The sequence below is a fragment of the Bidens hawaiensis genome, unplaced genomic scaffold (genome assembly GCF_021521415.1).
Source record: "Bidens hawaiensis isolate Kalapana, Puna unplaced genomic scaffold, B.hawaiensis_p1.1 tig00009445_1, whole genome shotgun sequence".
In the NCBI taxonomy this organism is placed as follows: Eukaryota; Viridiplantae; Streptophyta; class Magnoliopsida; order Asterales; family Asteraceae; genus Bidens; species Bidens hawaiensis.
In genome coordinates this window covers 551162-576428 of record NW_027491700.1, presented here as the reverse complement: position 1 = coordinate 576428, position 25267 = coordinate 551162, and positions in this window count along the sequence as shown.

Below are 25267 nucleotides of genomic sequence, written 5' to 3'. Positions count from 1 at the left end.
GGTATAATAATGCAATTAAACTCTTGCACATCGTCAAAACAAGCCAGCGATCAAAACCCCTAAACCTAATTGCATCTACCTTGGTCGTCACCCTCTGTTTGTAGCGTTCATGGCCGTCAGCCCTAGTTGCGCCGTTTTTCATATGTATGTCGTTGATTAAGAAATCCTTATCGGTGTATCCCGAAGGGTCCATCTTTCTCACACCATTATCATTTATATTTCATTCATCCGATCATGTGAGTACCACATTCCCCTCTTTTTACTCGTTTTATACGTTTTGGGGACATATGCGTAAATTGTATTTCTCGGTATCTCAAATATACTTGCTCATTTGGTTAATTTGTTATCCTCATGCTACTTGTTGCAACTACTTATTTTTATATACACTAATTGTACTTTTGAACTGGTGTGTTGCTCACTTAACCTTGTGTTGACAAAACTATTTTATTTTCAACGCATACGCAGGTTATCGTTTGATGTGAAGTAACTGAAGTACAAGATCACTTAAGGATTTATGCTAGAAGAAATTAAATGAGACAATGTTAATTATAATTTTATATTTGTTTGTTGTTTTATTTGTTTTTGGGATATTGTAATGAATATTTGTTTTATTTGAAATTATTAAATAGATATTGAAACTTATAATGTACATGATAGTAACCTTGAGAGTTGTGACAATCAGTTTATGCCCCGGCATTTCTGCCGTAGGTTGGGGTGTGACAGATTGGTATCAGAGCCAAAGGTTTAAGATAGGCCGTTATTGGTGCCTTAGTAACATTCTTAGGAGCCCCATACGTGCTTATTTGTTTACCTGATGTGTTCTATTTGATTGTTTACAGCTTACGTAATTGTCATGCTAGATTATGTACTTATTTAACTGCTTAGTTAATTATTTATTTTATTGTTATGCACACACAACTCCTAAGCTATGTTTCGCCTTTAAAATATTTTATTGCTCCGAGACTATGTCTCATTCTCAAAATATTTTATATAACTCTGAGACTATGTCTCATCCTCAAAATATTTTTATTTAATTTTATTAGATTGTCTTTTATTGTCGGAAATTTCGTTGAGAATTTCCTAGCTTTGTGTTTGCTCTTTTTCACTTAAAATTAGGGAGTGTGACAAGATTTCCCACCATTGTGGGAATTATCATGCGACCGACACTTTAAGCGTTTATCGTAACTGGCTTAACAGTTACACCATTTATTGTGTTTTATTGTTTTTAAATGTCTAGTCGAGTGTAAAATCCATGGGACGCCATGGACAGGCCAACTGTACATTTTCACAATTGGTTATATTTGCGATATTTTTTGGGAACATTATCATATGTGGTGATACACGAGATGTTTCAACTACTTATGCTTGAATTCATTTATTCGCTACTTAGTTTGGTCGGATAAATCTCCATGTAGCGCTCATGGGCCGACAAACTTAATTGATTCGTTAACTAAGTTGGGTCATTCGAATTGCTATGTAACGCTCATGGGTGGCCAACTTACACATTTGTTTTTGATTTGGGTATGCTAAAAAGTTAGGGAAACAAAATGCCATGGAAAGCTCATGGGAAACCTAACACACCGAGGAACATTTGTTATTTGTTTATTTGTTTGTCAATTTGATTTTATACGAAATAATTTATGATTTGATTTAATTATCCAATTATTAAATTATTCAATTACTTACTAAATCACTTTTGAATCAAGATTTATTGATTTGATCTATTCATACCCTCAAATCATTTTTATTCTCTTGATCGGGATACAAATCCTTCATTCATCAAGACTAGGTTATCACGAGCCAATCAAAACAATTTACACTCTATTATTGAAATTGGTTTTCACATATTCATCTTATCACATTATTATAATATCAATACCTCATGTGATTTAAATAACATAACACAATTTAATACTCATGATATCATATACATAAATCATTATACATATTTCAAGCTTTCAATCTCAAATTCTAATTTGTTAAAAACACATTAAACTTTGATAAAACTTTTCTATCATCAAATCAACTCATCGATTATCGCTTTAGATTCTAGCTTATCCTTAGGTTATAAATAAACATCAGCATAATATATCTAAGTTTAGTTTTACACAATAACTCATATGAAATCTACACTACTATCCAATCTTCTCATTAAATCACATCTTTACTAATCATAGAATGTTTTCTCAGCATTAAACCACATCATTCATTTATTTTCTATAACCACATCATGGCCACATGTTAATCAAGGAGATAGCTCATGCGATCTCTAAAATATCAACTCAATTTCCAAAAAATAAATGCAATCAAATCAATATTGTTCATTAACTTTTTTTCGCTAATAAATTCAATTAATTTACCCCTACTCATTCTTGTAACGACAATAACAAACGCAAGCCTTAAACATCAACTATATGCTATCAATCAAGTTACAATCAATCTCAACAAATCTTAGCGTTTCAAACAAGAAACTTACGATGAAATTCACTTTTTATGATTCACTTACCACTATCGCTATTCAATTCAATCCGCATATCGTTTTGTACCCAATGCAACCGTTCGGTTATTTTGTTAATACTTTTCACGTACCACAAGATGTTCCTCAACGGTCTATGCCGTCTAATTTTAAACCCATGCTACGACGTTTGCTCAATTTTTATACTCTGCCACCTATAAATGCCACAACTATAGAAATCCTAATCACCTACGCCATCTGTGTTCCCGATTCAATCATGTTCAACAAGCTCAAACTTTCCAAACCTATTATATTAAACCCTACTTTGAAACCTAATCAAAATATTTCAATTCAATCAACTTCAATTATTTCAAATCAGATAAATCAAATTAATCATAACTACATTTATCAAAGAGGATGCTTTTGTCATTTTTATCTAAATATATCTTATCTTCTCAATCGTATATTATAACAAATCTTTATTCGATTTTTGGATTTAAACAATTTTAATATTAATAGTTTATTAATTTTAAGTGATTATGATCTTGCAATAAAATCTATATTTTCCAAAGACAAACTCCTATAATACTGTACTCCTAGTTTACCTCTTGTCCTCATTTATCTCAATTCATTTCACTCTCAAACCTAAAGAATCATTTCCTTTTCAGACTTCCGAGACTTTATAACTTTTATCAAGAGGCGTTTTAAAAACCTTAATATTTCATTATATCAATTGAGTTCAATTCATTTTTTTTTAGCAATATTTGATACAACTACAATATACTAAAACGTATTAAAAACTTTTGTTTCCTCAAAATAATGTTTTTCAAATGTTTTGTAACTCACACAATGGGACGAGTTATGTGGACCATTCGACGATCTAATTACGGGTCGACACGTAATTACCAAAGTCCTCGCATGGAAATCATTATCCGAATAATTGTGTTTCATAATATATAATCATGAGTAATGGAAATAATGGTACAAATTTAAAGATGATAAGGACATGGTGGATACGCTGCTGGTACATCCTATATATAAGTGACATTATCGGATTTTATTTGGAGCGTTGTTTTGACTATCCAAAGTTCTGTATTATGATTAAATTTAAAAATTATATTTAAAGCATTCTGCCCCCTCAAAAAAAATAATGGTGTTGTTTAGTTTTCTCTAATTTCGGGACGAAATTTCATAAAGTAGGGGAGATTGTAGCAGCTCGGGTTTTTGATTAAATTTTAAATTACCAATACCCGACCCGTTTCCATTTTTGGGTAATTCTAATCAATAAAAATCATATTTATTAAGTTACTATTATTTTTGTTTAGTATACTTAAAAATTATTAAATATAACTTTGAATTATTTTTGTATCCTTATCCAAACTTGAGGGACTTATTGCAAAATCTGTTATAGTAATATTCTTAACCCATTAACCCATAATCCATACCCGTTTCTGAACCAAACCCGTGACCCGTTAACATTTTTTGATCATTAATCTTCGCACTATAGTTAAAACTGGTTTTACCAAATCGTATATATGTTTATTCCGAACTCACACCGACATCTAATTTGGAAAACAGAATCAAAGAGATACGAATTTATAAAGATAACGAACCCGTCATATAGAAAATTGTTGCAATATCATCTAAAGGTATTAATAATACAATTAAACTCTTTCACATCGTCAAAACAAGCCAGCGATCAAAACCCCTAAGCTTAATTGCATCTACCTTGGCTATACACCCTCTGTTTGTAGCGTTCATGGCCGTCAGTTCTAGTTGCGCTGTTTGCCATATGTACGTCCTTGATTAAGGTATCCTTATCGGTGTATCCCGAAGGGTTCATCTTTCTCACACCATCATCATTTATATTTCGTTCATCCGATCAGGTGAGTACCACATTCCTATCTTTTTACTCGTTTCCACGTTTTAGGGACATATGCGTAAATTGTATTTCTCATATATACTTATACATGACCCGTTTAATCAAATTTCATTTTTCATATTAATAATCTAAAACTACAAACTTGCAAAAAAGAGTGTATAAATAATCAGGAAATTCAAATTTCATTTTGAACAACAAGCCCAGATTCAATGAACGGTTGTGAAAAGTCTGCTATCCGTGCCCGGTTGGTAGTTATAGCAATGTCTCCCACCACCGCATCATAAACCTGCATTATATTTTATATGATTTTAAGAAAGTTTCCACAAGAAAAACTACCTATTCATGAGCAAAAATAATGTGAAATTGCATCTCTACTTTTTATTGAATGATCTTACAAACTTAAATGGTGTAATATCTGCAGCCATCTGGTCCTTCGGTCACAAGTAGCAATTTAAGATTTGGATGGTATAATTTACGGACCACATTCAAAAGGAATTATCATCAACTAAAATTTTGAAGAAAATAGTTTGCCAGCCAGGTGTTCGACAAAATGCCTCAATGAAATAATCTTTGTTTTTGGTGTTTTGAGGAGGGGAGGGCAACGGGTGGTTGCTCTCCTCCTTCCCCTTTCGTTCGGGTGTTCATTCCTCAAACTCAACTCGAGTTTTGTTTTATTATTATTTTTCTTGGTGCGGTACGTGGCTACCGGGGTGTTTTGTTGTGCGGGGGTGGTATGACCGGGGTTATCGAGGAGGTTGTTTGGCCGTGTCCGTTTAGAGGCTTCCACTGTTGCCCGGATGGATTACCGGGGTCCAAGGGGGTTCGATTGGCCGCACATATTAAGCGGCTTCATTTGTCATCGGATGACAAGAAAGAAACCTTACGAGAGGCGATCTCGACGAATTTGGATTTGTTTATTTCGGTTGGTGAGGCGTTAAAGGTATCGTGTAGGTGGATGTGTGGAGCGTGTATGGAATCACATGCTCTCCGTCGGGGGTGCCATCATGATGACGAGTCAGTCTGGTACAAGTGTGTCACGGGAGATGTGGAGGTATTTATAGTGGGGATTGCGAAGCCACATGTTGGGAGGGAAGTCGTCGCGGTGGGAAGGGTGGAGGTGGATGTAGCTCTCCTTGAGTGTGTCTTCACTCTTCCTATTACGACTGTTAAAAACATTCCTCATAGTTGTCGTATGGCTTTTTCCCAAGCCTTAGTGGGTGCTCTGGGTAAGGTGGCGGCTATGCCAGAGTCTGTTGAGGCATGGGTGAAACTTTTGTTGTTACCACGTTGCACATTACGAGTTTTTAGACCTTCTAATCGTCAGCAACGCAGGTCTAGCAATAGAAAGTCTGAGCAATGCCGAATTATTCAACGGTCGCTATCCGCTTGGGGTGACCGTGACGGTTTCTTTGAGCTCCTTATATCGCTTTTTGACCAGCCCCTTGGGGATGCCCCGGGTGTTGATGCGTTTGTCCCGAGTCTAACAACGCCGGGTTGGGCGCCAATGTTAAACAATGTTTGCGGAAAGTTGCGGACGGGCATTTCACTGCTGCGGTCAAGGTATTATGCTCTACAGCGGTTTCACCTTTCGGTAAGGATACTTTGAATGCTTTGTTGTCTAAGCATCACATCATGGCGCCTCCGATTATGCCTGCTTCCTTGCTTTCTGAGTCTCCCCTTGTCGTGGACATTGATAGTGTGCTTGGGTGCATTAAATCTTTCCCTAAAGGGACTTCGTGTGGGCAGGACGGTTTGCGAGCCCAATACATTTTAGATATGTTGTGCGGAAAGGGGTCTCCGATTGCGGGTGGTTTTCTCAAGGCTATCTCTGCGGTGGTTAATTTGTTTTTGGGAGGAAGGTGTCCTAAGGTGTTGGCAGAGTTTGTTGCGTCTGCCCCACTTACGCCGTTGCTTAAACCGGACAATGGGATTAGACCTATTGCCGTTGGGGCCATTTGGAGGCGGTTAGTCTCTAAGGTGGCTATGAGGGGTGTCGGAAAGGAGATGGCTAAATACCTCGGTGATTTTCAATTTGGGGTGGGAGTCCCCAGTGGGGCTGAGGCCGTGCTCCATAGCGCGAACAGGTTTCTAAATCAGTTTCATTCGGATGGGTCATTGGCTATGTTTACTGTTGATTTCTCCAATGCCTTCAACTTAGTAGATAGGACGACCCCTTCTACACGAGGTACGGAGTCGATGTCCTTCCATTTCTCTTTGGGTGGATTTTTTATATGGGCAGTCGTCTAGGTTATATGTGGGTGATACTTACATTAAATCCATCACTAGGGTTCAACAAGGGGACCCTCTTGGGCCTCTCCTTTTTGCCTTAGTTTTGCACCCACTTGTTCACCAAATCAGAGATCGGTGCAAGCTTCTCTTTCATTCTTGGTACTAGGATGATGGCATGATTATCGGGGATACTAGAGAGGTGGCGAAATTATTAGATATTATCAGGTTTGAGGGGCCTCGTTTGGGTCTTGAATTAAACGTTAAGAAAACAGAGTTATTTTGGCCAACATGCAATGGGGTGAAGGTTCAGGAGGGGTTGTTCCCTTGCGGGATTGGAAGGCCGGTGATTGGTGTGAAACTCCTTGGTGGTGCTGTAAGCCGGGATGCGGGGTTTATCAGCAGTTTGGCTATGAAAAGGGCATCTAGCGCTGTGGAACTGATGAGCTGTCTCCCAAGACTTCGGGATCCTCAATGCGAGCTTCTTTTGCTTTGCTCATGTATGGGAGTCGCCAAGGTTGTGTTCGGTTTGAGAACGTGCCAACCTATGTATGTGGGGGAAGCTGTTTCTATATTTGACAATGGTCTTCGAAGGGCGATTGAGGACATCGTGGTTTGTGGAGGTCCGTTCTTTGGGGATCTCCAATGGAGGTTGGCATCACTTCCGACCCGTTATGGGGGTTTGGGTCTTTGTTCGGCCGAGGATGTATATGCTTTTGTGGCTTCGAGAGCACAGTCGTGGTGTTTGCAAAACCATATTCTTCGCGGTTGTGCGATGGATCGTTTACGTACTTCACTTCCAGATTTTGACCTTAGCGGGTTCTCTAATAAGGACACCGCCCCCCCTAAAGCCCAACATGTTGTGGCGAGTGCCTTATTTAGTGGAATCGTCAAGAGTTTAGAAGTGAAGTTTGATCTATCCCCTCGCCAAAAGGCGGTGTTTGAATGCCTTCGGGCTCCTCGGGCTCAGGATTTTCTAACGGCCATCCCCATTGAAGGTTTAGGCCAACGGGGGTTTGGAGTATCGGGCTATCCTTAAGTACCGGTTAATGATCCCTATGTTCCCGACTGATTAACCTTGCCCAATTTGTCGCAAGGTCTGTTTGGATTCTTTTGGTGACCATGCGGTGCATTGCAAAGAATTGACTGGCTTTAAATACAGACATGATTTGGTTAGGGATGTTCTGTGTGATGTTCTTAAACGGGCAGGGATTTTTGCTAAAACGGAGGCCCCTGTTAAATTTCTCACGTGTCCTCTTGAAGAGAGGTCCACTTTACGACCAGCTAATATTCTTGTGTTCGGGTGGACAGGGGGAAACACGCCTGTGTGGATCTTACAGGAGTGTCTCCTCTTGTTGGGTTCAGGGACCGTGGGTTTGTTGTGGGTCAGGCTGCGTTGAAGGCTGAATCGGGCAAAGTTGTTAAAAACGAGAAAGCTTGTTTAGATAATCAACATGTCTTTCTACCATTTGCCTTTGATACATTTGGTTTCCTGGCCCCAGAGGCTGTGAAATTTTTGAGTAGGGTTCAGCGCGTTGTACACGGAACCTCTTCAGCTTCTAGGTCCGAAAACTTCGTTTTTAGCAGGATTGGCTTTGCTATTCTAAAGGGGGTTGCGGCGCAGCTTGTTGCCTGTTTTCCTGCCACTCTATTGTAATCGTTTTATGTTCATAATATGAATATGTATTCACCTAAAAAAAATCATACATATTAATAAAATTATAAAAACAAAATAACTTATACACAAAACTGCAACTATTTTCTTATGTGTTAACAACTTATACCTTACTTGTTTATCTGCTTACATGCTTCACGTGAACCGCATTTGAAGAGGTCCAACATAATCTCATAATAGTATGATCATACGCCAGTCGTTATAGCTCTGTGCTTCTCGACATCTCAGTTATACTTGCTCATTTGGTTAATTTTTTTCCTCATATAACTTGTTGCAACTACTTATTTTAATATACACTAATTGTACTTTTGAACTGGTGTGTTGCTCACTCAACCTTGTGTTGAAAAACTATTTTATTTTCAACGCATATGTAGGTTATCGTTTGATGTGAAGTAACTGAAGTACAAGATCACTTAAGGATTTATGCTAGAAGAAATTAAATGAGACAATATTAACTATAATTTTATTTTTGTTTGATGTTTTATTTATTTTTGGGATATTGCAATGAATATTTGTTTTATTTAAAATTATTAAATAGATATTGAAACTTATAATGTGCATGATAGTAACCTTGAGAGCTGTGACAATCAGTTTAAGCCCCGACATTTCCGTCGTAGGTTGGGGTGTGATAGAGAGTATGAAATCGTTTAAAATCGAGATGTTTTGACCTTATCTCGAGATAGGCTGACCTATAAATAGGGCCAACCAAAATATCATTCACTTCATTCACTTTCAAAATACTAAACACTCTCAACTCGCTCACTACCTTATCCTATCTCCACCGCCTTCAAACTTCAAAAAACCCTAGTTTTTGAACAACAAATCCACTTATTCTTTGGTACCATCTCTTGATAATCATCAACATGAAACCGTCACCAACGGTAATACACCTTTCATGGTGGATTTCATCTTTTCTTTGTTCTTGTTTATCATATAGTTTGTCGGAACTGTTCATAGATCCAAAGGACATTATATGTTGTTGGTTTGCTTCTATTGTTGTTACAGACTTGGCATAGATATTATAACAAACATCTGGGTGGAATGAATTCAGATTTTATGCATCTCTGTATAGTTTTAGGATTTTAGGTCATGTTCGGACCTATTTGGGTTCAGTTGACCATGGTTAAGTATTTGAACATACATGAGGGCTGCCCAGAAAACCATCATCGGGGTTGGATGAGCCCAGAAATCAAGAAAATGAGAGATTTGGATATTGTTAAAGTTTTGACTCGAATCCATACGATTTGAATCGAGTTCTTCAACCATTCGAATCGAATTTGGATTCGATTAGAATAATTGGGACCTTATCATAAATTTCTCCAAGGAAAATGTAATCGAATTGAGTATATTGAAAGAATTTGAATCGAATTCAAAACCATTTGAATCGAGTTACTCATTACGTGAAAATCGACTTTTAGCCACACATGTGGTCTGGGCGATTTGCCACACTTCGGCTTAAATGTGTGGCTAAAAGGTATTTGACCATGTTTGAAATATTGATCTATTACTAGTTATAATTGTTGAATATGTGATCTATTACTAGTTATAATTGTTGATTCTATCATAGTGGTGTCAAACTGTGTTCAAGAGTATACCATATTTGATTAACACAGTTGATAAATTAGAGATCTTTTATGGATGTGGTTATATGATTATAATATGTACACATAAGTTGATTGTGGTAATGCATCAAACATAAGAGGTAATTGTTAAAATGTGTGAGAAAATAAGCATTTCAGATCATGCGTAGAGATTTAAAGTAATGATTTCAAATGAATGCACACAAGGTGTTTGTGAAAATGTCTCAACCAACAAGGAATTAAAAGAGTTGTTAAGATGTGAAATTCATATTACTGCTGTCAATAAAATTCGTATAAAATCATAGAAAAATCGGGTGAATGTGTATTATACATGCTTGAAAACCTATTTTGATGTACTAGGTTTCATCTTTGAACACGATAAGCTAATTCATACTTAAAACGGATCAAAACAATAGATTAAAATGATGACATCATGCTGTTTGAAGTTAAATTATGTTGCTGTCATGTTCTTTGAATAATCATATAAAATAGTATAAAAATCCGAGAAAGATGTGTTTTATATTCTTGAAAAGCTCCTTGAGTCTACTACGTTTTATATGTGAACATGAAAAGCTGTTTTGGATGAAATATTGTTCAAAACAGTTAGTTTCTAGAGCAATACAGCAGATTCAGCATACTGTTTTGACAGAAAATAGGTTGCTGACCTGTTTTGCTAAAAATCACATATAATAAACTGTAGCTCCGATAAAGGTGAACTTTATATGCTTGGAAACCTCTGTGAGTTTACTACATTTTACTTTTGAGCATATTAAGTTAGTTCTGACTTTTAACTGGTCAAAAGTTGAGGTGAATAGGTGCTGCACAAAAGGTGCAGTACTGAAAATAGTTTTTTTCATAATAATAAATGGTACGCGCTCTTGTTTAGAAGAGATTATGACATAACTGCTTTAATGTAAATTAATGCCATAATGTATGAAGTTGCTAAGTAGAGCCTAGTTGTATATGTACTGAGTTAACCGTTAAAACAGGGGAAGTGAATAAATGACTTGAAAATGTTTAACTGATCACTTGATGAACACATTGATGATTCTTGGCTTGTTAATTATTCGGTATGAATGAGAGTGGTATGAAAATATAAAGAAAACTAATGCCGAGTGTCCACATTATGTATTCTAACTTGTTGAAAGTTGACTTTAACAAGCTAGGTATGTTGAAGCTTGGAAGCCAACGAGTCAAATGGACGAAGTGTAATCAAGCTCCTACGAACAAAGGTAAGTTTATCTTACATCTATTTTAAGAAGTTACAAGTCTTATTAGTATGTTTTGATTTATTATAAATATCAAATGGATACTGGGCCGCCTTGACCCATTAATTGAAAGTTGATTCTTTTGACTATACTTAGTGCATACTGGTTGTTTTAACTCGTTACAGTTTGAAGTTTACCCTACCAAATGTCTAAGTGGGAATTACTCGTGTCTAGAATATAAATAGTACTAGCATTGTGTAGTACGGTTTGATTTGGGTTTTGGACCAGCTTGTCGATTATAATAATAATATAGTAACTAGATGAAGATTTGACTCGTTGGTGAATATTAAATTAGTAACATGATTTAATTAGAGAAATGATTCGTTAAGTTGTTTAGACGGGTTGTAAATAATATGTTGAAAAGTTGTAACCGTTTCTAAAGTTGAATTTTAGTTGAGACGTGAAATAACATTAAGATTAATTTAAATGGGTTGTAATTATGTTGATCGGTTCTAATCAAGATGATTAGAAACAGGTACGCGAAGCTTATGATCAATCAGGCGAGTTAAGATACTTAATAAATTGAATCTTTGGAGTTGCATAACGGTAGCCGGCATAGACTACGTTGGACCTGGTTTGGCTTAATATTTTGACTAATGTTACTTCAGTTTTAATATCTTATTTATATATAATATTTAAATATTGGCAATAACTAATATTTGGTATTGGATTGCTTTAGGTGAAGCCCATAAATGGAAGCGAAAAGCCGAAGATCAAGTGCTCGGATTAGGACACCAATACACATCAAAGTGCAAATTTCAAATATTGATAATGAATTATGAATAAGTTTTAAAGTATGTACTATCTTTGATTAAAAAACAAGTTCCTACGAATACTATACGTGATGTTCGGATATTATACGTGATGTGTGGATACATGTTAGGACTTTTGGTACTGTTGACATTACTTATTATCACCAACGATTTTTTTTAATTGAGTCGTTCCGACCCTGACCTGTTTCGACCCTGATCCATTCGACCCAACCCAACCCATTTCGACCCAACCCAACCCATTTGCCACCCCTATGTTTAATGTATATTAACGGGTTAGGCGAGTTGTACCTCTTAAGACACAATTTAAAAAAATATTCAAAAATAATAATAAAAAATCATAAGTCAAATTATAAATAAAAAACGGAAAAAGTAAAAAAACAAAACATTTCCCCCGTTGTCCTTGTTCAAAAAAAAATCGACCCGAAACCCGTTTTGACCCGTTCCGACCTTGACCCATTTTAACACGGACCCGTTATGACCCGAACCTTATGACCCTGACCCATTCCGACCCGAACCATAACAACCCCTTTTTTTAATTGACCCGTTTGGACCTGACCCGTTTCGACCCATAACCCGTTCTGACCCATAACCCGTTTCGACCCAACCCAACCCATTTACCACCCCTATGTTTAATGTATATTGACGGGTTATGCGAGTTGTACCTCTTAAGACACAATTTAAAATTATATGCATAATGGGCCATTAGAGATTTCAAGGCCCAATATGATCTATTAGGACATGTATGAGTTGTTTTTGTCTATTATGGTCTAATATGACTCCCTATAACACGATATAACCCGTAAATATCTAATGTTACATATCACATGCCATAATAGACCACTAAGAGATTTCAAGCCCTAATATGACCCATTAGAGCGACTATGACATGAAAAAGGCTATAATGGGCCACTAACACCAACAAGGCCCAATAAGACCTATGATGAAAGTATCACATGTTATCGGCCATTAACATCTAACTATGACTAATGACATTCCTATACAACCTTCTTAGAGCAACTATGATGTGATAAATGCTATAATGGGCCACAAACACCAGTTAAGGTCCAATAAGGCACATTGATGAAAGTAAGACATTTTGTTGGGCGTTAACCAAACTATGACTCACTAAACTCATATTCAACCCTTTTAGAGCAACTATGATATGATAGAGACTACAATGGGTCACTAACAACAATCAAGGCCCAAGACGGCCCATTAATGCAAAGTATGACGACCAACTATGCCTATGGCTCACTACAATCATATACAACTCTCTTGTAGCAACGGGGACATGATAGATGCTATAATGGCCACTAGTACCATTCAAGGATCATTGATGAATGTATGACATGTTTTGGGCGTTAACATCTAAGTATGACTAATGATAGTCCTATACAAACTTCTTAAAGCAACTATGACGTAACCAAGTGACACTAACATCTAACTATGAGTCTATGACTAATGATAGCCAAATAAGGCCTATTGACGAAAGTATGGTGTGTTTCGGGCGTTAACACCTAACCATGACTAATGACACTCCTATATAACTCTTTTAGAGCAACTATGACATGATAGATGTTATAATGAGACACTAACACTGATCAAGAACTAGTATGACCCACTAATAAGCGTATGGTTTATTATTGGGCGTTAACACTGATTACTACACTCTTATACAACTCTTTTAGAGCAACTATAAATATCACTTGTATTTATTTTATATGTTTTTATATTTAAAATACAACAACTCTTTATTTTAATTAAAAATAAAAATATTTAATTCTATTTATTTCCTATTAATTTTACTTCCCTCAAAATTTCAAATTAAATTCATCCCTCTTTTCTTCAAAAAATTTTGAATTACCCTCTCATTCTTAAATCTAATTTCATGTTAACCTATCTTTTTTTCTTTCTCTTCATTACTTATTATTATTCTTCTTCTTCATCTCTCTACACCCACCATCTTTCGTCGTTAATTCTCTAACTCACTCAATTTTTAACCAAATCCTTTGATTCCGGGCTCTAATCTTATTATTTATGTGAGAGGAATTCACGTATGGTGTCGGTTTCCATCAATTCTATCTCGATTTTTGCCGGATTCGTGTTGAGTGTGAAGAACCCTAAGAACCAAGTTTGGGGATTTTCAATTTTAAGTGTTATTTCTTGTAATTGAAGCTTAGTACATCTTCTTTCATCTCTAAAAAGGTATGTATTTCACTTGTAATTGAAGCTTAGTACATCTTCTTTCATTGTTGACAGATTCGTTTTTGTTTATTTATTGGTATGTAACTTGATGTTAAACGATGATTATTGTATGATTTTTGATTCTAGGATATAGTACTATGAGTCTAGTTACCGGAAAGGTAAAGTTTGTAATTTTTGGACGAGTTTTGAATAGTTTTTATAATTTTACAAAAACACTGGTCAAAGCTGATTTGGTTAGTTATATTCTGGTATGTCTTTCCGACGCCATAACTCCCTAATGACAAAACCAAACGGGTTGGTTCCAGTTCTGAAAATTAGTATTATGAGCTTTGAAGACAACCCAATTGGTCTTGCACAATTTGGATTAATGAGTTGATAGAACCATTAAACAAGTGTTTATTGTTCAATCTGCTGAATTGTTGGTACGTATCTTTAATGCTTGAATTATTGTGAGTTTTGTATGCATGAGAAAAATATAATAAAAATTGTTTGAGAAACCTAATTCAAATATTATACTGTGGTAAATTTTGTAGAATTTATACTTCATCTTTTCAAAGTGAATAAAATAAGTTTGTACATGTTATAATCTGTCTCGTGAACTAAGTGATCATAAGTTAAGTTGTATGATGATTGTTTGGTTGATTTGCCATGATACAATGTGTGAATACATGTTAGGACTTTTTAGTACAGTTGTCTAATGTGATTGTGCGTGAAGGTCGTTGTGCTATGCGTCGATTCAAGTTTTTATTTTTATATTTTTTACCCTATATATGTATCATATATTTTTCTCTCTTTATAGGGTTGGAACACAGAAAAATGGCTAAAGAAGTCCGCGAGCGGGAGAGTAACCACACGAAAGAGGGTAATGATGGCAGTATATCTCAGTATGCGGGCGGTTCAATAGGGTTTGATGAGCATAGTATCCGCTTGGTAAGCTAGTTTTATTTGTAAATTCAATCTTTAAAAATTAGGTCAAAAATTATAATTGTTTGTGCTTTAACATTTATTATATTACTTCTTATTAGGAAAAAGAACATGGTCGAAAAGTTAAGTGGATTGAAGTATTCTTAGATACCCACCTCAGCAAAGAAAGCAAGAAAAAGTATTGGGTGGGCGAGCTCAACATTAATAGCCTTGTTGGATTGGATTTTTGTACGGAAAAAGTCAGAACACGCATTTGTAAGTTATCTTTATCATTTTTCGTTTTGTTATATAATTAGGTATAACATATCAACCAGGGGCGAGCAAATGAAATAGACCGTTTCATATTTCATATACATGTGGTAACATAAAAACTGCTAACACTATAATTTAATATACATGTGGTATACTCATAAACGGGTTGGTTCGGTTTATAACTAAAAGTTTAAATGAAAATTACATACTGATTTTGTGGGTGTAATATATAAACGGGTTGGTTCGGGTTCAGGTCCATGAAACCAAACCGGAACCAAACCGTTAGTAACGGTTTGGTTTGGTTCGGTTTAAAAGTTATACGGTTTGGTTTTGGTTTACATAAATTAAAAACCGTTACCAACGGTTTGGTTTATAGTTTGACGAAAAACCGCGAAAACGGGACCGTGATGCTAATATTTTAACAATTTTATGTTCAAAAAGTTATAGCCGAAATGGAAAAAGAACTAGAAAATGAAAGGCAGTCAAGAAACGAGTTGGAAGAACGAGCAACGAATGAAACAAATAGAAAAAGAACGTAAGGAAAATGAAGAAAGGAGGCAAAAACAATCTGATGAGCTTATAAGAAAGTTTGAGGTCGGTAGTAATTAGTAGTAGTTTCAAATATTTTGAATTTATAACTTATTAGTGAAGGTTTGGTAATGTAAACCTGTTTTGAATTTATGTTGATGGGTTTGTTAAACTTATGAAAAAACATGTTTTGAATTTATGCTAATGTGTTTAGTTATATTTTTAGCCACATTAACAATAACCTTCTGATTGGCCATACAATACATCACTATGTGTGACAAAAAGTTTGACATTAGCCACACTTTAAATTAGGAAAAACATTATGTGTGACTGTGACACTCGTCAATTTCAGGTTAACTCCGTTAATCCGAACTCCGTTAATTCAAACTTAAGATCACACGAACTGTAATGCATATCTCATTACATTTAAACTATGGTTTAGATGACGCATGACAATCACTACACAAGTAGTCTTTCGAAATTCCACAGAGACACACACGAGTCGACTCAAACCGTTGGTGAACAAACAATATATAATATAAACAAGTGCTCGGTATAAACTAGTTATGCTAGAATTAAGTTCACTTGAAGTTTAGGGTGCGATTTGTAACATGTATTATATTTAATAAATATATAAACAACATAATCACCCAACCCTAATCCCACTCTCTCCCTCTCCTCTACAAAACGGCAGCAGCCCCTCCCCCTCTTCACCATTCTCGGCCGATCACCACACACACACATACATATACAAGTTGTTTACAAGGTTGTTGAAGGATCCAAGGTGATAACTAGGTAAATAAGCTTCATATCTAACCCATTCTATAAGTTAATTGCATGATTAAACCAGCAAATCATAAACCCTAAGTGCTAGATGTGTTGTTAGTTGATGAATTAAGATATCATGTATGATTGTTAGTGCAAAGGTTACTAGTTTGTTGAGTTTTAATGAAAACTGATGCTGGACAGATTATTGAATTCATGTTTGGATGACTGTAAATCGATGTTAATTCATGTTTTGATGTGATTGTTGATTCTACAATATACTAGATCGAGTCTAGTTTCTGAAAAGTCCGAGTTTGTAATTTTTGGACGTATAAAAGTTAGTTTTTATAATTTTACAAAACTGTTGTGCAAGGCTGATTCGGGAGACCTGCTGTTAGGCTATGTTTAAATTAGTATATCTCATAAACTACAAAACCAAATGGGTTGGTTCCAATTCTGGAAGTTAATATTTTGAGTTAGGAATCGAACCCAATTGGTCTTGCACTAATTGGATTTGTCGTTTAATGGGAATAACAAATAACATTCTGTTGCGCATGATAATGATTTCTGTGTGTTTGCTGTGATGTTTTGATCATTATGATAAAATCATATATGATAAAAATATAATAAAAATATTTTTAAAACCCTAACCCACATGTACTTCTGTGATGATTTTTGGTGATTTATTTGACATGTTAGGATTTATTAATAAGAGTAATCTTGTCGAGTGAAAATCTGCCTGGACAATTTAGCTTCTGTATTACTTGAATTGTCATGAAAAGTGCATAACTGATCGATGGTTGCTATGTTTTGACCAAATTGCCCTTGTGGGGGATAATTGCTAGTAATTTACAATGTTAATACTTGACACTTAAGTACTTGTTCACATGTGTAACTTATCATCAATGTGTTTGTCGAGTCGCACTCATTTCACAAATGGAACACGAAACGCATCTCATGCATAAGTTGTACGTGTCGAGTCTTGGGACTCACTTGTAGTTTAAATACTTAGAAAATCTCATTTTTGTTGTTAGAGCACTAGTGAGGATTTTCTGTGACGCACACCTCTCTCGGATTCTTTTTGATTTTCTTCGCAAACAGTGAGTTTCACGTCCCCTTTTTACTCTTTTTAAACGCTTTTATTTGGGGGAGATAACATACTCCAACGCTGTAGATTTTGTTAGTTTTTATATATCACTTGTAAGGCTAAGTGGCAAACAAACCAACCAAAATCCTTCATAAAATCGAACCGGTTAATATTTGAATAATAGCGAGTCACTGTTGAGTAGTACTACTGGGTTTGACAAACCCCACCCAACTCTAAACTCGACTGTAGGTCGAGTGGGTGTAATCTTGGCTAACACATTACCATGGTCGTGGTTGACATGGTGGCAAGGCAATTGATAAACAGTCAGCTTCGGTGTCGAACACTTAGTAATACTTGTTGATAGGTTAGCTACCTATTGATATATAAAATGACTTAACACTATCTGGTAACGCAAAACGCAAATGCAAACACTTTATTTATATAAACCTGTGAACTCACCAACCCTGTGTTGACACTTTTAGTATGTTATTCTCAGGTAGCCGAGGCGGGCGCGCGGTATAGGAACATGCATTCGCTAAACACCAACACTTGAAAATTTCTTTTATTTTTTATCTTAATAAATTGGGTTTTTAAGTCGTCCTGTGTGGCGCAAACCTTTTGGTTTTACAAATTTACGCTTCCGCATTTTATTTAAGACTTAATGTCTTGTTGGTTTGAAATCTTTAAAAATGGTGTTTGATTATAACTAATGATTCCGATCCTGTTAGTTCACACCCTCTGACGATAAAACTCCATTAGCGGATTTTGAGGGTGTGACAGTGACAAACGGTAAGACAATAGCCACACCACAAACTACAAAAGAGTGTTTGACTGGCAAGTTCACATTTTTTGCCACATTGACAATAACCTCCAGTGTCTATAAGATATGATTAGCCACACGGTACCTCACTATGTGTGACGAAAAGTTTGACAATAGCCACACTTTAAATTACGAATAGCATTATGTGTGACAAACGGTAAGACAATGGCCACACCACAAATTACGAAAGAGTTTTTGACTAGAAAGTTCACATTTTTAGCCACATTGACAGTAACCTCCAATGTCTATATGATATGATTAGCCACACAGTACCTCACTTTGTGTGATAAAAAGTTTGACAATAGCCACACTTTAAATTAAGAAAAGCATTATGTGTGACAAACGGTAAGACAATAGCCACACTATAATCTACAAAGGAGTGTTTGAGTGGCAAGTAAACATATTTAGCCACTTTTAATGTAATATCCAGTGTCTATATAATATAATTAGCCACACTATTATTATATTTAAGTGGCCGTTGCTTTGCTATATCCACACGCTATAGGTCACAATGCACGCTTAACACAACCCTATTGGCCACATTATTATAAAATTCATGTGGCTGAAACATTAATTCATGTGGCTCTATACGTGCAAAGGTCACTCATAGTAAATAGTCATGTGACCATTTTCTACCGTTTAGCCACACTTATTGGAGAGGCTTCTTGATGGCCAGCAACTAATGCATGTACCCTTTAGCCACACTTATTACCACATAAGGCCACTAAATACTATGTGTGGCCATATCATACCCACGGTGTCGCGACCTTATGCCACATATGACCCGAACCAAATGTGTGTGGCTAAAGGCCTACGGCCATACTTTTTTCATGTGGCTGAAGGTCAATATTCACGTAGTGCCTGAATCGATTCGGTTGGTGTGAAACTCGATTCGATTCATTTCAAAATCTATTCGATTGGTTGATACTTGGAAAAAATCAGACTCTAACAGACTTAAAGGACTCGAATGGTTTATACTTCAATTCTAATCGAATACTACACTTTTAATCCAATGTAATTTAGTTTGAATCGAGTCGAATTTCAGAATTCAATTAGATTGAGTCTCAACTAGATTCGATTACTTTTACATTCAATTCCATTGGTTTTACATTTGATTCGATTGGTTGACACTTAAGGATTTTCATGTGTATTGTTATCAACTCGAATAAGTTAATATAACTCGATTCAATTGGTTTTCCCTTCGCAATTTTTCAACTCATCTTCAAAACCGTTTTATTTTATTCTTTATTTAATTTTAAACTCACTTTAAAGTTTCATCTTAATGTTTAAACTTATCTTTTTATCTTAAAGTTACAAACTTGTTGTTTAAGTTTATTGTTTTTGTTTCTCATTTTATTTTCTTGTAATATTAGTATGCACACACAAACATATATATATATATATATACACACTTTTATTTTAACTCAATGATCAACTCTAATGTACATATTATGTCTTAATGTAGAAACACAACATGTTTTGCCCTCTTGATCTTCCAAGGAAAAGGAGGCATAAAGTTTTCACATCCATGATTAAAGGTTTACGAGAATGTCCATTAACGTATGCTATCTCCGCCAAACCGGAGACACATAGCACTTGGGTTGAACAATTTTGGGTGAATGCTAAGACAACTAAGAAGGGAAGCTCAATCACTACTGAGGTAGCAAATCATATGATGACGATCACGGAGGATGTCATTAGAAGAGCCTTAGTCATTAAAGATGCCCCAGATCACTCCTCAGATCTAGAAGTTTGAAAATAAGGATTTGGAGCAATTCCTTAAAGACATTGGGTATGATATTGAGTGGACCACTTCTGAGAAGAGGCATCTACCCGCCTATTTGAAATTCCTATTCCATATCGTTGCTCATTGTCTTTATGAGCAAAAGGGCAGCTTCGACAAATTAAAGGTCGAATGGGTTGGAGTAATGGCATATCTTACAAACCAAATGAGGTACAACTTCTCAAGAATTTTCTTTAAGTGCATGCAATCAAATGTGCTCACGAAGAAAACCTGGAGAATGTATCCCCTTTTTGTCCATCTAATTTTGGATGACCTATTAAAGAACGTTCGAGACCGGTCTTTCTAAAAGAAGTTGATGTTGAAGGAAGTGTTATTGAACCATCTGAGCCTCGTCATTTGAAGATGGTGAGACAGATAGTCTTGAAGGCGATGTCGGAGCCAGTGGGTATAAGTACCAAGGTCAAAAGCCCAGTGCAAAGTTCGTTCAGTTTGCTGAGACCAAACCCGATAGTGAGAAAGCAGAAGAAGAAGAAGAAGAAGAAGAAGAAGAAGAAGAAGAATGGGACAGTGGGGATGATGGTGATGATAACGACGGTCAAAGTGATAATGCAGCTACGAATAGTGAGGACAGTGACCCTTAAACAGATGTTGAGGGTGAGAACATAATGAAGAATCACCATGATAAAGAAAAGAGGAAGGATGTCAGCAAGCCTTCTGCTGGTGAATCATCAAAAGAGCCCGTTGAGGAATAATAGGAATGTAACATCCTACTTTCGGTTATTATAATAAAAATAAATTTCGTTATTTCATGGTGGGTCGTTATCGGTTTAGATAAATAGAATACGAGTTGGGATAGTGTTGGGTAAATAAATATGGGTTATGGACTTGGGTTAGGAAAGAAAGAAGGAAAGACCATGGGCTTAAGCCCATGATCTATATATATATAAACCCTTAATATCCATTTAATCCTCATTCACACATATTCCATACACCACCCAAAACACACACTTAAGATTTCTCTCTAGCTCTTCCTTATCTCTAGCCGAAATCAAGAAGGAAACCGAGCACTAACCCGAGGTAATGATAGTTTAATATTGTACGAGCCTAAACCGTTAGTTATAGTCGCGTAACGACGATCCGACACCGTTAAACCGTTTAAATCACAAGATCCGGGTGGAATTGGGTATAAACCTGACCTAAAATGAGTTTAGGGATCACCCTAGCTCAAATCTGGATCAAACGGGACGAAAAACGATGAAAACGGTGGAAGAACGAGTGAGATCTCGTTTTTCCGGAAAACGCGGTTTTCCGGCGATGACGGCGCCGGAAAGGCGGCGCCGGAAAAGATAAAGGTGTCAGGGAATGTTCCCTGACCTAACCCTAGTTCGCTAAGGAAACTTAGAGAACTAGAGAGTGATTCTTTAGCTAGTTCGCTAAGGAAACTTTGAGAACCAGAGGGTGATTCGTTAGCTAGTTCGCTAAGGAAACTTAGCGAATCAGAGGGTGATTCGTTAGCTAGTTCGTTTTGGGAGCTTAGCGAATCAGAGGGTGATTCGTTAGCTAGTTCGTTATGGGAGCTTAGCGAATCCTCTGATTCGTTAGCTAGTTCGTTATGGGAGCTTAGCGAATCAGAGGGTGATTCGTTAGCTAATTCGTTATGGGAGCTTAGCGAATCAGAGGGTGATTCGTTAGCTAGTTCGTTATGAGAGCTTAGCGAATCAGAGGGTGATTCTTTACCCAATTCGTTAATGGAAAAGTAACGAACTAGGAGTTTAATATAAAGACAGAATGGTCCCTGGACTTAGAAAAGAATTATATAATTACATAACAGCCCTTGGAGTTTGGCAATTTATGAAAGATACCTTTAAAGGTAAATGAGTAACGATTAACTAACCAGGTAATGATTTAATGAAGTAAAACAGCTTAGACGTGTAAGACTAATTAAGTAGCAATGAGATGACTAGAGCGGTACTTAATACTGTAATTATTATACAGTTAGTCGTGCACAGCTCAAGAAGGGAATAACCGTAAACGGTGAACGCAACCGCATTGAGGTGAGTTTCTAGCCCAACTTCTGTGTTATGTTTTTGGGGCTGTGTGCATACTCAATATGTTTGTTAATACGCTCATCCTAAGAGATAAGTGTATGCCTTATGTGGATAATGTGAAATGTATGAATGATTGCTTGATGGTACGTGAACGATCTTCGGATATTGCACGTACTGTCAGGTTGTAACGCTATGTATAAGGTAAGTATGATATGTATGCTTATGTGTATGAACGTGATAAAGTTAATAAAAGAAGGAAATGATGGTTGTATGGTTACGAAAAGGGTACCGAGCCCTAATAATACTCGAGGTATGATGTATGGTAACGAAGAGGGAATCGAACCCTACTAATATTCGAGAACTAGGGAACCGAACCCTACTAATATTCAAGGAAAGAGGGTACCGAGCCCTAATAATACTCGAGGAAAGAGGGTACCGAGCCCTAATAATACTCGAGGAAGGAGGGTACCGAGCCCTAATAATACTCGAGGAAGGAGGGTACCGAGCCCTAATAATACTCGAGGAATGTAGGGCGTAATGCTCTTTATAACGTAAGATATGAAAGCAAGTTAATACAAAAAGAAAGTATGAAAGTATGAATGAAAGAATATAAGTTTATGTGTATTGTATAATGTATGATTAACTAGAACTCACTCAGCGTAGCTGACTTTTAGTATGCACGCAGGTGAGTAGGATGAGGCAGCTCGCTTGAGGAGACGCGTGGCACTGAATAAGAGGCTCGCATCGGAAGACTCAAGGCGTTTAAGTTTAATGTTTCGTTTATTTTGAAAGACAAGATGACGTTTTAAGACAAGATGTGTTTTGTTATGAAATGTTTTATGAAAGCTTTTATATTCCACGAATGTTTTAATTAACTCTGATATTTAGAACTGCATTTATGAGTAAATCCAACACGAAAGTAGGGCTACCGGTAACGGGGCCTTACAAGTTGGTATCAGAGCAAAGTTCGAGAGATTTAAGCATCCTACATGCTTAGACTCGAACAGAGAATGGGATTTAAGTAAGAAAAGAAAGAAGATGCCAATTCAAGAATGCCATGTGTCGCTCAAGCAAGATCAGTAAAGGTAAAGTGTATGATTAAATGATATATGTTAATGAGAAAGAAAAGATATGTGAACGACAGGGATAGGAATAATGGATTGTTTGATTTGACTAACTGCTTAAGTAGAACCAGCACAAATAGACTCATAAAGGGAAGTGTATAGGACACGGAAAGTAACGTGATCAGCTAATCACAGCTGGCCACTGTTATTACCTGTTAGCCTTACTATCCTTGTACTAAATAGTTCCTTGAGTGATGATGTTTGTGTTTTCCCTATTAGAATACGATGGCTGGAGCTGGAGACATTGTTGGAGCTGGAGGTCGCACTGGACGACGCGGCAGGACTCGTCGTGTCCAGCAACCTTCGGTTGAGACAGCTTCCAACACCGGAGATGAGGGGAGTGCAGCTGGAGGAGGTCCGATCAACAACGAAGGGGTTCAACTGGATCCCGCAATTCAAGCAGCTATTGTTCAAGCTGTAGCCACTGCTGTGAAGAATATTACTCCGGAAGGGTCTGCTGGAAGCCGTGAAAGAACTGTTGAAGGGGCAGGTGGTAATGGTAGGAAAGATGATGAGAGGGAAAAGGGTGATTCAAGTGAGGTAAGGTCTGTGAAAGTTGATGATAGGAAGAGGGGCCGAGGCGGTTGCAACTATAAGTCCTTCAAAGGTTGTGACCCGCCTAAGCTGACTGGTTTAGGAGACGCAATCGCTACTCTTCAGTGGATAACCGCCATGGATAAAATTATCCGAATCAGCGAGTGTCGTCCTGACCAAGCTGTCGGTTATGCCACCCAATAATTTGACGATGAGGCTATGTATTGGTGGGAGAGTGTGGAGCAGAGGAAGACCCGTGAAGAGATCAAAGCAATGAAGTGGGAGGATCTGAAGGAATTAGTGATGAAGAAGTTCTGTGCTGACGCCGAGGTTGAGAGGGCGGAGATGAAGTTCCTAAACTTGAAAGCTGGGACAATGACACATCGTGAGTACATCACCGAGTTCAATCGAATGTCTAGGTTGGTGCCCGATATGGTCAACACTGAGGCTAAGAGAATCAAGTGTTACGTGAGGGAATTACCACAGAGAGTCCGCATGTTAGTCAGGACAAGTAAACCTGCTACTTTTGATTCTGCTGTCGAACTCGCAGAAATGGTCTATGCAGACTTGGCTGCGGACAATGTGGTGGTGGGAGACGAGAAGAAGGAGAAGAAATGGTTCGCTCCTTCTAAACGACCCGGTACCCAGATGTGGAACCCTAAGAACAAGCAGCCGAGAGTTTGGGAGAACAGGTCGTGCAAGACTTGTGGCAAGGCACATAGCGGTGAGTGTAGGTGGGGAAAGGGTTCGGATACCTGTCATAAGTGTGGAAAGATGCATGCTGGAGAGTGTAGAGTTGGGTCGAATGTTTGCTACAAGTGTGGGAAGGCGGGTCATTATGCTCATGAGTGCAGTTCTAAGCCTGCATGCTACAAGTGTGGTAAGACAGGTCACTTTGCTAGGGAGTGTACCGAGGGTGAAGCTGGAGGTAGTGGAAGGAAGGATGCCGATCAAGCTAGGCCAAGAACTAGAGCCTACATGCTGACCCAAGAACAAGCCAAGCAGATTCCGGATGTCGTCACAGGTACGTTTCTAGTAAACGGTGTTTTCGCTTCTGTATTATTTGATTCGGGCGCAAACAAAAGTTTCGTAGCCACACCCTTTAGTAAACTAGCTAAAATGAAATATTTCCGAGTGTCTGAAACTCTTATAGTAGAAACCGCTAGTGACACTTCGGTTAAAATAATGAAAATGGTTAAGGACTGTAAGAGAGAATTGGAGGGACATGAGTTCCCTATTACCTTGTATGTTATGACCTTAGGAGGGTTCGATGTGGTTTTGGGTATGGATTGGCTGTCTGAGTTTGAGGCTCAGATAGTATGTAAGAGTAGGATAATAAGGTTAAAGTCCTTGGATGGTAGTGCGGTGACGGTTTAT